This window comes from Cydia amplana, chromosome 15 (assembly GCF_948474715.1).
Source record: "Cydia amplana chromosome 15, ilCydAmpl1.1, whole genome shotgun sequence".
NCBI lineage: Eukaryota > Metazoa > Arthropoda > Insecta > Lepidoptera > Tortricidae > Cydia > Cydia amplana.
The window spans coordinates 5,511,228-5,523,840 of NC_086083.1; the positions used below are offsets into that span (position 1 = coordinate 5,511,228).

General features: G+C 36.8%; 1 protein-coding gene across 1 annotated transcript in view; it reads right to left on the reverse strand.

Annotated features, from left to right (window-relative positions):
• Window positions 1-12,613, reverse strand: part of LOC134654496 (uncharacterized) — a 397,768-nt gene that overhangs the window by 225,577 nt on the left and 159,578 nt on the right. The gene's annotated exons all lie outside the window — the stretch shown is intronic.

Consider the following 12,613-nt stretch of genomic DNA (forward strand, 5'->3'; position numbering starts at 1 on the left):
CGCATCCACGGATGTCAAAAAATCGGCATCCGCAACATCCCTGGTCAATACGATCAAATTCGTCTGTGGCAAATTCCATACTCGAGTGGTTTTTTTAACAGTTAGAAATAGAGTCCATCTGCTTTTGACTGCTAAAAGCAATAGGTGATTTGTCGATGAAGTTAACAATAGTTTATGTGTGTATAGTGTGTTTGAAAGAACGAAATTTTTAATGTAAAAAATAAAGTCTCATTTTACAAACATCCTTCACGTTGAGTGAACGGTAAGTAAACAAAGTAAGCAGTATTAACAATTACTAACAAAGCTTCATCAGAATGGTAATGACATGTTGCCTGGGGCTTTAGGTTCACTGAGTTATCTTTTGTGCCTAATTTTAGGTCAAAAACCTTTACAAATTTGCAAGCTTTGTTATCTCTTCATCAATTATTCATTATTCCAATCCAATGATGTCAGAAATGGAATTTTTATTTTTCTGTGACTACAATAGCATGAAATACTTCGCAATAAGATCACAAAAACACATTATAAACGTATTTATACAATCGTGATTTACCTAATGGATAGCTTTTCAGTCGAGTACCGTGTTTAGGCAACGAAGCTTGCTGAGTTGCCTAAGTAAGGTACGAGATTGAAAAGCTTGATTATATCACTATTGTATACAATACTTTTTCTACGAGTCAACAAAAAAAATACTTAAAACTACATCAGAAGTAGTAGAAGAATCATACATGTAGGTAAAAAAACCAAAAGTATAGAGCTAAGATGCGCGAGCGGCCGCGATATCTTCATACTCATACCTCGTACGCGACCCGGCCCCCGCGCCCCGCGCCCCCCGGCCGGTTGGTCAACGACAACTTCTCGTAACTCATGAGGCCCTGGTACTTGCTCCGCACTAAATTCAGTTTTTAGACAGCTTTTGATTGATCAATTTCATTATAGTTGACTAAACTGTATCTAAAGAATATTATAGTTGACTAAACTGTATCGAAATGAATATTATAGTTGAGTTGAGGTCCCATAGTGAAAAAAGTATGCGATTTCACTTTGGTATACGAAGTCTTAATTCAAGCATTGCAGTCGACGAGTAGAAAAAATACTATTATTTATTTAAACTTTATTGTACATAAAATAGTAAGTAATTGTGGACTTATTGCTTTGAAGTATTTTCTACCAGTTAACCACTGAGCCAAAAACAGACGTTTTGTTAGGTAAATATAGACATAGTCAGGTTAGATATATACCTAATAGGCACTGCATGTAAAACAGTGTTGCATGTCAAAACACGCTACTTTTGATACTGACATACCTATCCGATCCGATCCATGTCGTATCTTTAGCAAATTACACGTAACTTAAAGTTCGAATCAGGCCGTGAATCTGATATTCCAATAATCACAGAATATTTCAGACGTGATGTTCCGTTTTCTAATCTCCTGTTGAGGGCCTACCGCCAACCACGTTCGACGTGTTGCCTCCATCACACTTACGTAAGAATTTACAAGTGCGACAGAGAGGCAACACGTCGTTCTTGGTCCGCGGTACGCCCGGGCCCTTAGAATAACTACGCGGGTCGGCCTCACGTTTCTTTCGAGGATAAATTATGTAAGGTACTCTTTAGTACTAACATTGACTACCCAACTTTCTTCATAATCGGGACTCATATTAAAATTTATGGCACCCAGTTTTCCCCTGAAGGATTAAAGGGAGGAAAAAGGCTGTATAATATGCTTACACGTGTAGATATTGGTTATGTTGTAAAAGAAATCTCATCATGAGTTACCAGTGTTGCCATCTGTGGTAACTTTGGGAACTCAAAACATTGCTTGAAAATGGCGCAATAAACTGTGATGGTTTTCCCTTGGTAGCTGCCCTTATTCATAAAACTTTACACACTACAAGCCTCAATTAGTTATTTATTTTGTGTTCCTTTCTTACAAATACATTAAGTCAAAATGACAGAATAAGACAAACAATTATATAATATCTAGTCGAGTCTTGTAGCGCGTTTAATAAGCAACGCCATAAGTCCTTACTGTATCACTAGAACTGTTAGAAAGAGACAGGAAGTGTATCTGAAGTAGAGAAGATTCTATTACCAGCATCACTAGCACGAGTGCGCCGCGACAGTATCTCGCGCGCTAGACTGGGTAGGGTCAAGGCGGAAACAGTGGCTCGGTCGCCCAAATATCGCCTGTCTCGTGTTGAAATTAGGTTGAGCCACTGTACCCGGCCTTTTTTTACCGAGCCACTGTTCCCTCCTTGACCTTACTCATCTGTCTTGATGAGAAAACAGAAATAAGGTACACCGCGGTATTTGGAAAACAAAATCCCTTCTAGAGAAGAGAACAATACGATATGTACTAGATACCTGGTAGTTTAGATTTCAACTAGATACCTTTTGCAGCTCAATTCGGGCATTACTAATGTCACTTTTACGTTAAATTATCGTATTAAGATCGTTTCAAAATCGTTTTGAGATCTAAAAATACATAACGAGACGTTTTAGACATTGTGGAAATCGTTCAAGAGTATCTCCAGAATCGCGGAAATGTCAAATTTGACAGGTTAGATCTTAAAAATATCGTTGTCGTATCTTGGTGATGTCTAATAGATCTAATGGATGTCTAGTTCAAAATCAGAATCGGGCCCACAGTCAAATAATTTATTTCAGTACCATATCGTACCTTGTCACAATGACAATTAATATGAAAGTCGCTAGGTACCTCATACTATTAAATGAATTTAAATTCCTTGACCGAATCTACGATGGAAATGCCGGTCTTTTATATACGTATTGACAGTTTTAACAGACAAATGCAACTTTTACTCCATATCTCACTCAATTTTTTTATTATAACAATCATAATACATAGGCAAAGGGGTAGATAATACATAGGTAGGGTAGAAAAGGGGTTTCAATCCATGTGTGGAAGGGCGGCACCGTCGTCGAACCCAAGCCACCTGGCTGTAGACTTAAACCGGTGGCGTGTGCCTCGGATGCACATGCTGGTGGCGCGTATAACAGGGATACTGATCCTGCATCTCAGCCAGCCCAGTATGGTGCTTAGAGAACGGTTCCACCGTTGAGATATAGTTTCTGCCATATGTTTTATATCTCACTCAAATAATAACCCAAACGCCTTGAAGAAAAATAACCGTTTTTGAAAACACACATTTTGAGAAAAAACAGAACCAGGACAATCCGCGTGAAGTGTTCAAATTACGGAGAAATGAAAAAGGGACTTGTAAAGGAGGCTTTTATTTCGAAACAATGTTCGTTTCCGGAGATTAAAGAATGCTTTCCTAAAAGACGCATTGGTATGAATAAACGTGAGTTTTATTTGGGCGTGTCTGACACAGGGAGGCTACTGCAAACAACGAAATTAAAAAATCATGTAGGTCCATCTGAATTGCTCTCCGTGCTCGTACGCGGATTCACGTACAAGGAAACTAACTGACGAGAGGTTAAAGTTAAAGTAACAAGGAAAAGGACGCATCGTATTCCGAGGCTTTTTGATTGATTAGCATACAAAAACAAAGTATAACATTATGCAAAAAAACTAGGTATATGTGTAAAATAATGTTTATCTAACAGTTAAATATAGCAGGGAGGCATATAACAGGGATATATGACTTTATATCAAATTGTTCTTAATCTTATGCCAACGTACGTTAACGTACATTAAGTTCTGCGCGTTTTTTTGCCCGCCGCGTTTCCGAACGCAGTGCGCGTCAAGGAAAATATCCAGAGATCTATCTTGAAAAGTTCTAATTACTGAAATGTCACTTTCCGCAAATGCATTGTTTTGATCCGAACAAACTTTGGCAACTTTAACAAAAAAATACTGAAATTTAAATATGCATCATTTGCGAAGCTACTCGTAAGTACAGCCCCGCGTTAGTCAGCCAGCTTCGCGTGACTCTTAAGCCAAAATCACAGAATAAATAATTGTACTAAGTACAGAAGACTCACTCTCTAACAAAACGCGTCTGTTACGATCAGCACAGATATGTCCGCTAGGTGGCGACAGCGCCACGCGCGGCTTATGGCTTTTCCCAAAATTGGGGCCGGAACGGATGTACTTTTAGCTACCTGTAGCAAAGCGACGAAATCGCGGAGTGAGACACGCCTGCCAAAATGTCTGTCGGTATTTGGGTTGATCCACATATTTCGTCACAGCAACAATGGGGCTTCGAAGTTTTGTGTGATATAATTAATGGACGGCCCCTATTGACAAATAAATGCAAGCGACCCGATTTCGCAATGATTCCGAGTGCTGAAATCCGATTACGATTGGATTAAATAGTAGTCTACTGGAATTACATTTTAATTTCCTGACGTGGTATGCAATTTTCACGAAATGTTTCACTATAATCTGCTGACCTAAAATGGCTATGCAATAACAATCAAAGTAATGTTTGTTTTTCCTTAATACATGCATACCTAATCGCAAGAAAGTACAAATAAGTAGTATCTACGTCAACGTACGGCAAATATTTTGGGAAACGGGGATCTCGGAAACGTTTCTAACGATTTCTATGAAATTTCCTATATGTGGGTTTTCGGGGGCGAAAAATCGATCTAGCTAGGTGTTATCTCTGGGAAAACGCGCATTTTTGAGTTTTTATATGTTTTCCGAGCAAAGCTCGATCTCCCAGATATTCTTATTTAATTTCTGTACGCCGACGCGTGCCATCAACTTTTGTTGACAAACTTACCAAGATGTTAGCAGTAACCAAAGCGTTCATCAATCTGACACTATCTAAGTCCTTAGCCATACTGCCGTGTCCTAGTTTTACCCCGTGTCACGGTTTTGGACTTATCTCCTGAGCCCGTACCATGAGTCACTAATAGTATCAAAACTGACATAAACACCATCGAGAACGTGATTTACTTTCTATACATCTCGTTCGCACTAATATGCGAGTACGAGCGAGATGTATAGAAAGTAAATTACGTTATCGATGGCGTTTATGTCAGTGCCAAACTGATGGTAGCAGTACTGTACTTAAAATACACTGAAATTTTATATTAAAGGAAAAAATGGAAAAATTACGCTTCCGGCAGGACTTGAACCCGCAACCTCCGCAATCCGTGCGTTAGCTCTGCCAATAGAGCTACGGAAGCCTACCAGAATCTTGCGAATTTTTCCATTCCTCCTGCACACGCCTTTGGGGTGGCGTATAGCGACATCTACCGAGAAACGATTACATCTTTAAAATTAAAAAAAAAATTAAAAATAAAAAAAAAATTAAAAATTAAAATTAGGAATATCGCTCGCAGACGTAATCTGCATGTTAAAAATTGATTTAATACACTGAAAGTATATTCGGTAAGTTGTCTGTGACATTGACACAATATGGCATTCTTCTATGTATAAATACGAGGCCTATGCTGGAAGCATTAAGGTCCAAAATCGAATACATATTTAAGTACATCCAAGGAACCTGTTACTCTTTAGAAGCGTAACAAATGAAAGGGTAGGGTGGCATCCTCTTTGTGCGGTACTTGAGACGTGCAATTAGTGTGCGTGAGACTCTTTTGCGGTTTAAGGGTAGTTTGTTGAAAAAGGGGTTGCAAGTTGGGAAGTATCTAAGCCGCTGTAAGTAACGTTTCGAAGTATTTTTGAGGGGTTGACCACCTGCCTTACCTACTCCTACTGAAATATCTGAAGAGCTGATTCAATAAACTTTATTGTACCTATAGTGTATAAGTGTATACCAGGGGCCCGTTTCTCAAAAGCGTGTAACTTGTAATACAACTGGAAGTCCCTTTCTAACAAAAGCTATCAAAACATCCGCTTGTATTACAAGTTACAAGCTTTTGAGAAACGGGCCCCTGCTGTAGATATACCTACTGCAAAGACTCCTACAGTTTTTTTTTTCTGCTGCTGAAGGAGGCCTGAGCAAATTTAGATTGCCAATGCCACTCGGTCGTATTAGTTATATTTTAGTAATTAAGCAATAACAGCTTTTTAAAGTTCAAATGGGCCAAAAACTTTCTTATTTTTTCTGCTGCTGAAGGAGGCCTGAGCAAATTTAGATTGCCAATGCCACTCGGTCGTATTAGTTATATTTTAGTAATTAAGCAATAACAGCTTTTTAAAGTGCAAATGGGACAAAAACTTTCTTATTTTGCTGCGGTTTATAAGAAAAAAAAAGGTGACTTCGGTAATTTACTATGTAGGCCTCCCGAATTATTAGGTATAGGGTTAGTTGTTGATCAATGAAACACTAAAAGTTCAAGCCTTTCTATCTCTGGTGTTTTTAAAGTTACGAGTGTGACATTTCGCATGAAGATAAACAATTTAGTTGGCTATCGTATGGCATTCAAGGTTTCTACATATCTTTAACAGTTTCTGTATTGTAAACCTTTTTTTGAAAAATGAGTTTTGTTTCATTGTGTACTTGTGCATGTTTTCAATGAAACACTCTAATTTTTACAGTGAAACAGATGTAATATATATAGTCTACCATGAAACATCCTTAATAAACATTGAAACGTTGTAATAAATAAGTTACATGAATACATACATCCTTTCAATCAATTAATGAGAAAGGAAAGGAGAATATAGTGGTAGGCTAAAATTTGTTATTTAAAAGGTTTCCGAAATATGGAATCGTAAGATTGCTGCAATATCTAAAAGCGAAAGACTTGTTTCATTGTACGCACACCTAAGTTTCATTGTGAATCGAAAATCTGGTCGGCACTTACGGCATGCTGCGAGATAGGCGCCTTTTATGTCCACGGAGCATGATTGCCAACTAGGTGGACGCGGGAGGGTTTTAAGCATCTCCATGCTCGATATCATACACTTTCTTGCGACATAGTGTTTATAAACGACTGTTTCAATGTTAGACATGTGACCTTAACCTTGCCATCAATTAAACATTCAACATATAAACTATCCTATCTCAGCCATTTCTAAAGTTAAGTATCTTATATTTTGTCATATGATAGACAAATTATTATCAATTTTCATGGTATTTTAGTTTCACAAATTTCAAACATAGTCTTTAATTAATTAAAAAAATAATGAGTTTGTTTCATTGTGTACTAATACTAGTGTTCAGTGAACATCATGTTTCATTGTTTACTACATAAAAATGTTTCATTGTGAGACTAGGGGGTGTTTTTTTAATCAATAAAAAAAAACTGCACCAAAGAGTGAAAGAAATTTAAAAATATTTAGCTCCAAAGTATCTTTAATACACACAGAACACAACAAAAAATTAAATAACGCCAAACTAGACTCTATATCTTGGTAAAAAATTGCGAAACATAAATGAAAAATATTACTTTTGTCGCACGAATTCACAATAACGCTCGTAGCAACGTGCTCCTTCTCCGAGGCGCGCTCGCATATTGGGGAGGTGCTGGGGGTCCCTGAGCCTGCCCTTGCTTGACAGACGGCACTAGCTGATAACACCTAATTTCCGAGATATCGCAAAGTTTCACTGTGTACGATTGTTTCAATGTTCGACAAGTGACCCTACCTACCTACATATCATTGACATATTTTATTAGGGTTGATATTCATTTATTTACAAACAAGATATATCAGTGGTATTACTAAAAGAAATTAAAAACTAGCTTAAATCTAAAATAGTCCCTTGAGGCATTTTACCAAGGATGCTGGTGACATTTCCTCGCTGTATCGCAATGCTGATACGTTGTGCGAGGTAGCCGCCAGCTCTTCGGTCACCAGTTACGTCAACCAGACGCTTCGCGATTTCTGCGAACAACTTATGCGCGCTGGGACCCCATGGACCTAGAGTTTCAACTCCAAATGGTACAAAATGGTACTCTCTATCGAGGCACACACTAAAAGATATTTGTAACATTTTAAAATTTCGGCGCTTTCCGCCGCCCCGCCCTCTTTTACATTAGTCCGTTGGAGGTGGGACGGTGCCAGTGTGTCTACGCAGGTAGCAGGTATATATTTTATTTCATTTTGTTAGCAAAAATATTGCAAACACTAATCATCTCCACCTTAGCGCAAAAAGCTTAAAACGTATCATTATATCAATACAGTGTACTCAACAACACAATTAAATATGACCTTAGTACACCTCTAGACGTAAAATTACGCATAATTTTGTAGCAAAATTTGCGTAATTTATTACCTAAGTACCATTATATTGATATTGCCCTATTTAGTACCTGCAAAGTCAATTGTTTATTAAAAGCACTTATTTAAGTGCCATAACAAGTCGTAAGAGCATAAACAAGGTGCTTGTAAATATAAAACATCAGTCTAGAGCCTTGTCTTGGCGTTATAATGTGATAGTATGTGGGAGACCAAGCTTTTCTCGGAAAACATATAAAAACTCAAAAATACGCGTTTTCCCAGAGACAAGGCCTAGCTAGATCAATTTTTCGCCCCCAAAAAGACCCCTAGCAAATTTCATAGAAATCGTTAGAGCAGTTTCCGAGACGCTCGAAATATATTATAATCAAGGATTGGTCGTTTAAAGGGAGAAGAGATATTTATGATAGTTTGTATCAGGATCAATCCACGTAAAGTTGAGAGCTGAAATTAGTACTTATAACATAAATCTGCTTCGTGCAGCCTAGCCTTTAAACAGGCCGTATTTGTCCATACCTAATTACTTTTGTTAAACGGTAGCCCACTAAATTAAAATCGTGACATATTTTAATCTTGAATTACCGAGTAAATTATTTTCTTCCACTGTTATAAAAAGCCTTGATTGCTACTCGTAATTACGTTATTTTAAAATTTTACGAGCTAGAACTTAAATTAGAAATAAACAAAGAGCAGAGCTTGCAGCAAGCTTAAAAAGACTCCTGTAAGCCTTTTATGTTCCTTATTAAAATGCATTGCCTTTCATGTGTTGCCCCAGTAGTTGACCTAGTTTATGCTTAGTAGAACAGTGCTTATAAATAAAATAAATAACTTTAGTCATAAATCCTAGAAAAACAATTATAAGTTTTCACATTAATTCTCACACTTGGTTAAATTAAAGATACATAAGTATTAACTCACATTTATAGACGGGTCTAACGAGAAATTTATTCAATTACCTTTATTTACCGACGTTTCGACACAGGTTTCACTGGTCGTGGTCGCGGCTCGGCGGCATGGTTTTAAATATTATAAATTAAAGATAGCCAGTTTTAAGAAAAGAATAAGAATAAGAATAAGATGTTATGTAGGATTTTAATTTGCTAGACCGAATTACCGGATGACGTTTGTTGATAAAAACCGTAAAATAACGGTTAAGGTTAATTAAAAAAAAATAGTTTCTACTAAAACCGTTATCACATAAAACTTGCGCTCGTAAACGTCGGTAAACTTTTCTTGATTAAAAATATGAATTAATCCGGTAGTGGTTAACTTTTCCATTTTTTTGATCGGTTGGTTTTTCCTAGTTACCGCAGCACTTTCCAGCCCCACTCGTCTCAGCGACATAAATATGAATTATTAATTAAATTACGAAGATTCGACGATCATTGTCCCGATAATCGTTTCAGCAAACGGTCTGATAGCGAAGAGTCTCGACCAACATCTTGAGAGAGTCAGATACAGAAGGTGGTCTTGGACACGGCGCGGATAGTCCACCGGTTCCTCCGCGGCCCTGACCAACGGCAGCTTGGGCCTTGCCCCGCTGCTGGCGGCACCCTAGGTTAGGTTTTTATAATGTGTTTATACATTTTTATTTTTTGTACGTGTTTTTATATTTTACTTTATATGTAATGCATATTGTTAAAACCCTATTCTGAAAAAAAATATTAATACCTAAATACAAATATGTAGGCGTTGTGTTAAGAACGATCATTAGTACGATCGATTTAAATTATTCATAATAAACTAGAAAATCAATATGTAGACACCGAATGTGAAATCAATCTTTCATACAAACATCGCTCAACCGACAAACCGCTTTTTCTTCGGATTCAAGCTTGGCTAGCATCGGACTCTCCCTAAGGGCATGCCGACCTTTCTGCCCAACCTCCCGAAAACGGCATAATGCCACAGGACTTCCACGTTTCATAGGCCTTTATTAAGTAGCAACCGCGTCCATCACTCAAGTTTGCCTATCTGCTGTCACATCTATGTCTTGCTTTATCTAAAACATTTCACTTTAACGCTTCTGTGGGATTCATTTCATTCATTCGTCATTTTTACATAAAATATACAGGATGTCCCTAGCCATTGGACGAAGTCGAAAGTATGAAACCTTCTTCGACGTTTTTGATTATTATTTTTTATTTATGACACTATTAAGATTCTCTGGCTTTTGACAAATGTCATCATTGCCGCACATTTTCGAACGAATTCTCAAAAGCACTGCCAATGATTTTTTTTTTATCTTTTTATCTTTTGTCTAATTAAAATAATCTTAACGTTATAGCATTCCTGAGAAGTAACCCTACGTGGGATTTCAGGGTTTGTCCAATGGTTAAAGGTCACCCTGTAGTAATTAATATTGAGAAGATTAAAGGATCTAGCGTGAGTCATCCTTTATTCTAACCACACAAATTATATTTTATCAAAGGACTGTCTCATTTCAAACATAGACAGGGAGAATCATACTATCTTTGTCTTACACTAGTACTAGCAACCAAAAGAAAAGGATGAGTATAGTTATATTTTTGTTGTTATTTACTGACAATTTGGTTCGATCAACTATATTTCGAATTAATGGAGATATTTTTATTAAAAATTTTCTTCTAATCCTATATACAATTTCAGAATTCTAAGAGAAAAGAGGTCTCCTCTTTTTAGGGTTCTGTATTCAGCAAGAAATCCTATTTATTTACGCCATGCCCAGCTGTCCATCTGTCTGTCCGTTTGTCCTTGGCTTAGCTCATAGATCCCTAAGGAATACTAGAAATGTACGTCGCGCCATCTCTTTCATGTACTCAGTTAAATCCTTATATACAGGAGTTAAACATACCTACTAATACAAGCAAACGTGTATATACATACAAAAGCTTGAAAAGGCTTTCTCTCAATGTTAACCTTTGAACCTAGCCCTCACAAAACTTCATCAGCTTTTCAGAACGCAAACATACTTAAACTTTTCTAAGACTGGACCCCATTTCTGATTAAGAAGCATATATGTATAGGTATTAGACTTTTATGGTATTTAGGTATAGTATTTTAGGTATTAGATATTTATTAGATATCTATTAGACGTCACCAAGATACGACAACAATATTTTAAAGATCTAGCCTGTCAAATTTGACATTTCTGCGATTCTGGAGATACTCTTGAACGGTTTCCACAATGTCTAAAACGTCTCGTTACGTATTTGTAGATCTCAAAATGATTTCGAAACGATCTTACTACGATAATATAACGTAAAAGTGACATTGGTTGCCCGAATTGAGCTGCAAAAGATATCTAGTTGAAATCTAAACTACCACAGGTACTATTGTATCGTTCTCTTTTCTACAACGGATCTTGTTTTCCGAATACCGCGGTGTGTATGAGAAATTTTAGATGAAATAATCTTTAACAAAAAATTAACCGACTTCACTGCACAGTTTATAATACCTATCACCCATTTTATGGTCTCCGTCAGCAGTTCGTAAAATAGTACCTACCTATCTACTTTTCGAGAGCAACTGCACTTAATAATTAAAAAAAAATACTGTACTCGGTATTATATAATACCTATGCCTGTAAAATCTTTCCAGATTTTATGACAATAGGACCAACTAGAAAGGTTTAGGTAGGTATTTAATAGCCTCCGATTAATCGGTAAACATACTTAAAAAAATGGATTCCGACGAATTGAGAACCTCCTTTACTCGAAGTCGGTTAAAAACATAAGCTTGCTCTTAGTATATGACCAATAAAGCTTATTAAAATTCTGCAGAATTTTTCATGGAAAATACTTGCTGCATTTTTAACATGGGACGCTTTATTCACTGGTGGCATTGGAGCATTTCTCATCGTCGGAGTTTTTTGTAGCTCCTCAGATTTTTATATTTTTATTACATTCCGGAGAGGCGATGTACCACGGTGGCAAACAAGCATATGGCTAGCCTGTTGGCAAGAGGCCTTGGTAGGGTTTCGACGCTTGCAATTCCTGTGTGCCTATACATTTTTTTTTTTGATTAGGCCAAATTCTAAATATTCGGCTTTTCAACAAGATCCCCATTGTTTTCAAATATAGGGCACACTTAAAAAAAAGAATGGATCAAATCATGAATTAATGGAGTCACACAACCGTGAAAGGAGATAAGGGTTCTCAAGTTTGGCCTATAAAGCTGGAAATTCTGGGTTCGAATCCCGTTAAAGCCATTTTTTTTATTTTATTTTATTTATTAGGCACACAAAACAGATAACATTTGTTACATGAAATAATTATTTTCAGTAGTTGGGAATGCCATCCAAAGCATGTATGCACATCTTGAAAACATATTGGAGCGAAAACTACAACTATGCTAAGGCTACAGCTAACTAATTTTTAAAATTTAATTGTGTGATGAGTAAATTAATATCAATTTGTATTTTTGGATGGAGAGAAAGTTGATAACTATACGCATATTTTTCATACTGTTTTACGCTTAAAGTAGGTTACGTACGAGGGTTTGTTAATACGATCACTGAAATAATAAAATAAAGGTTTCTAAAA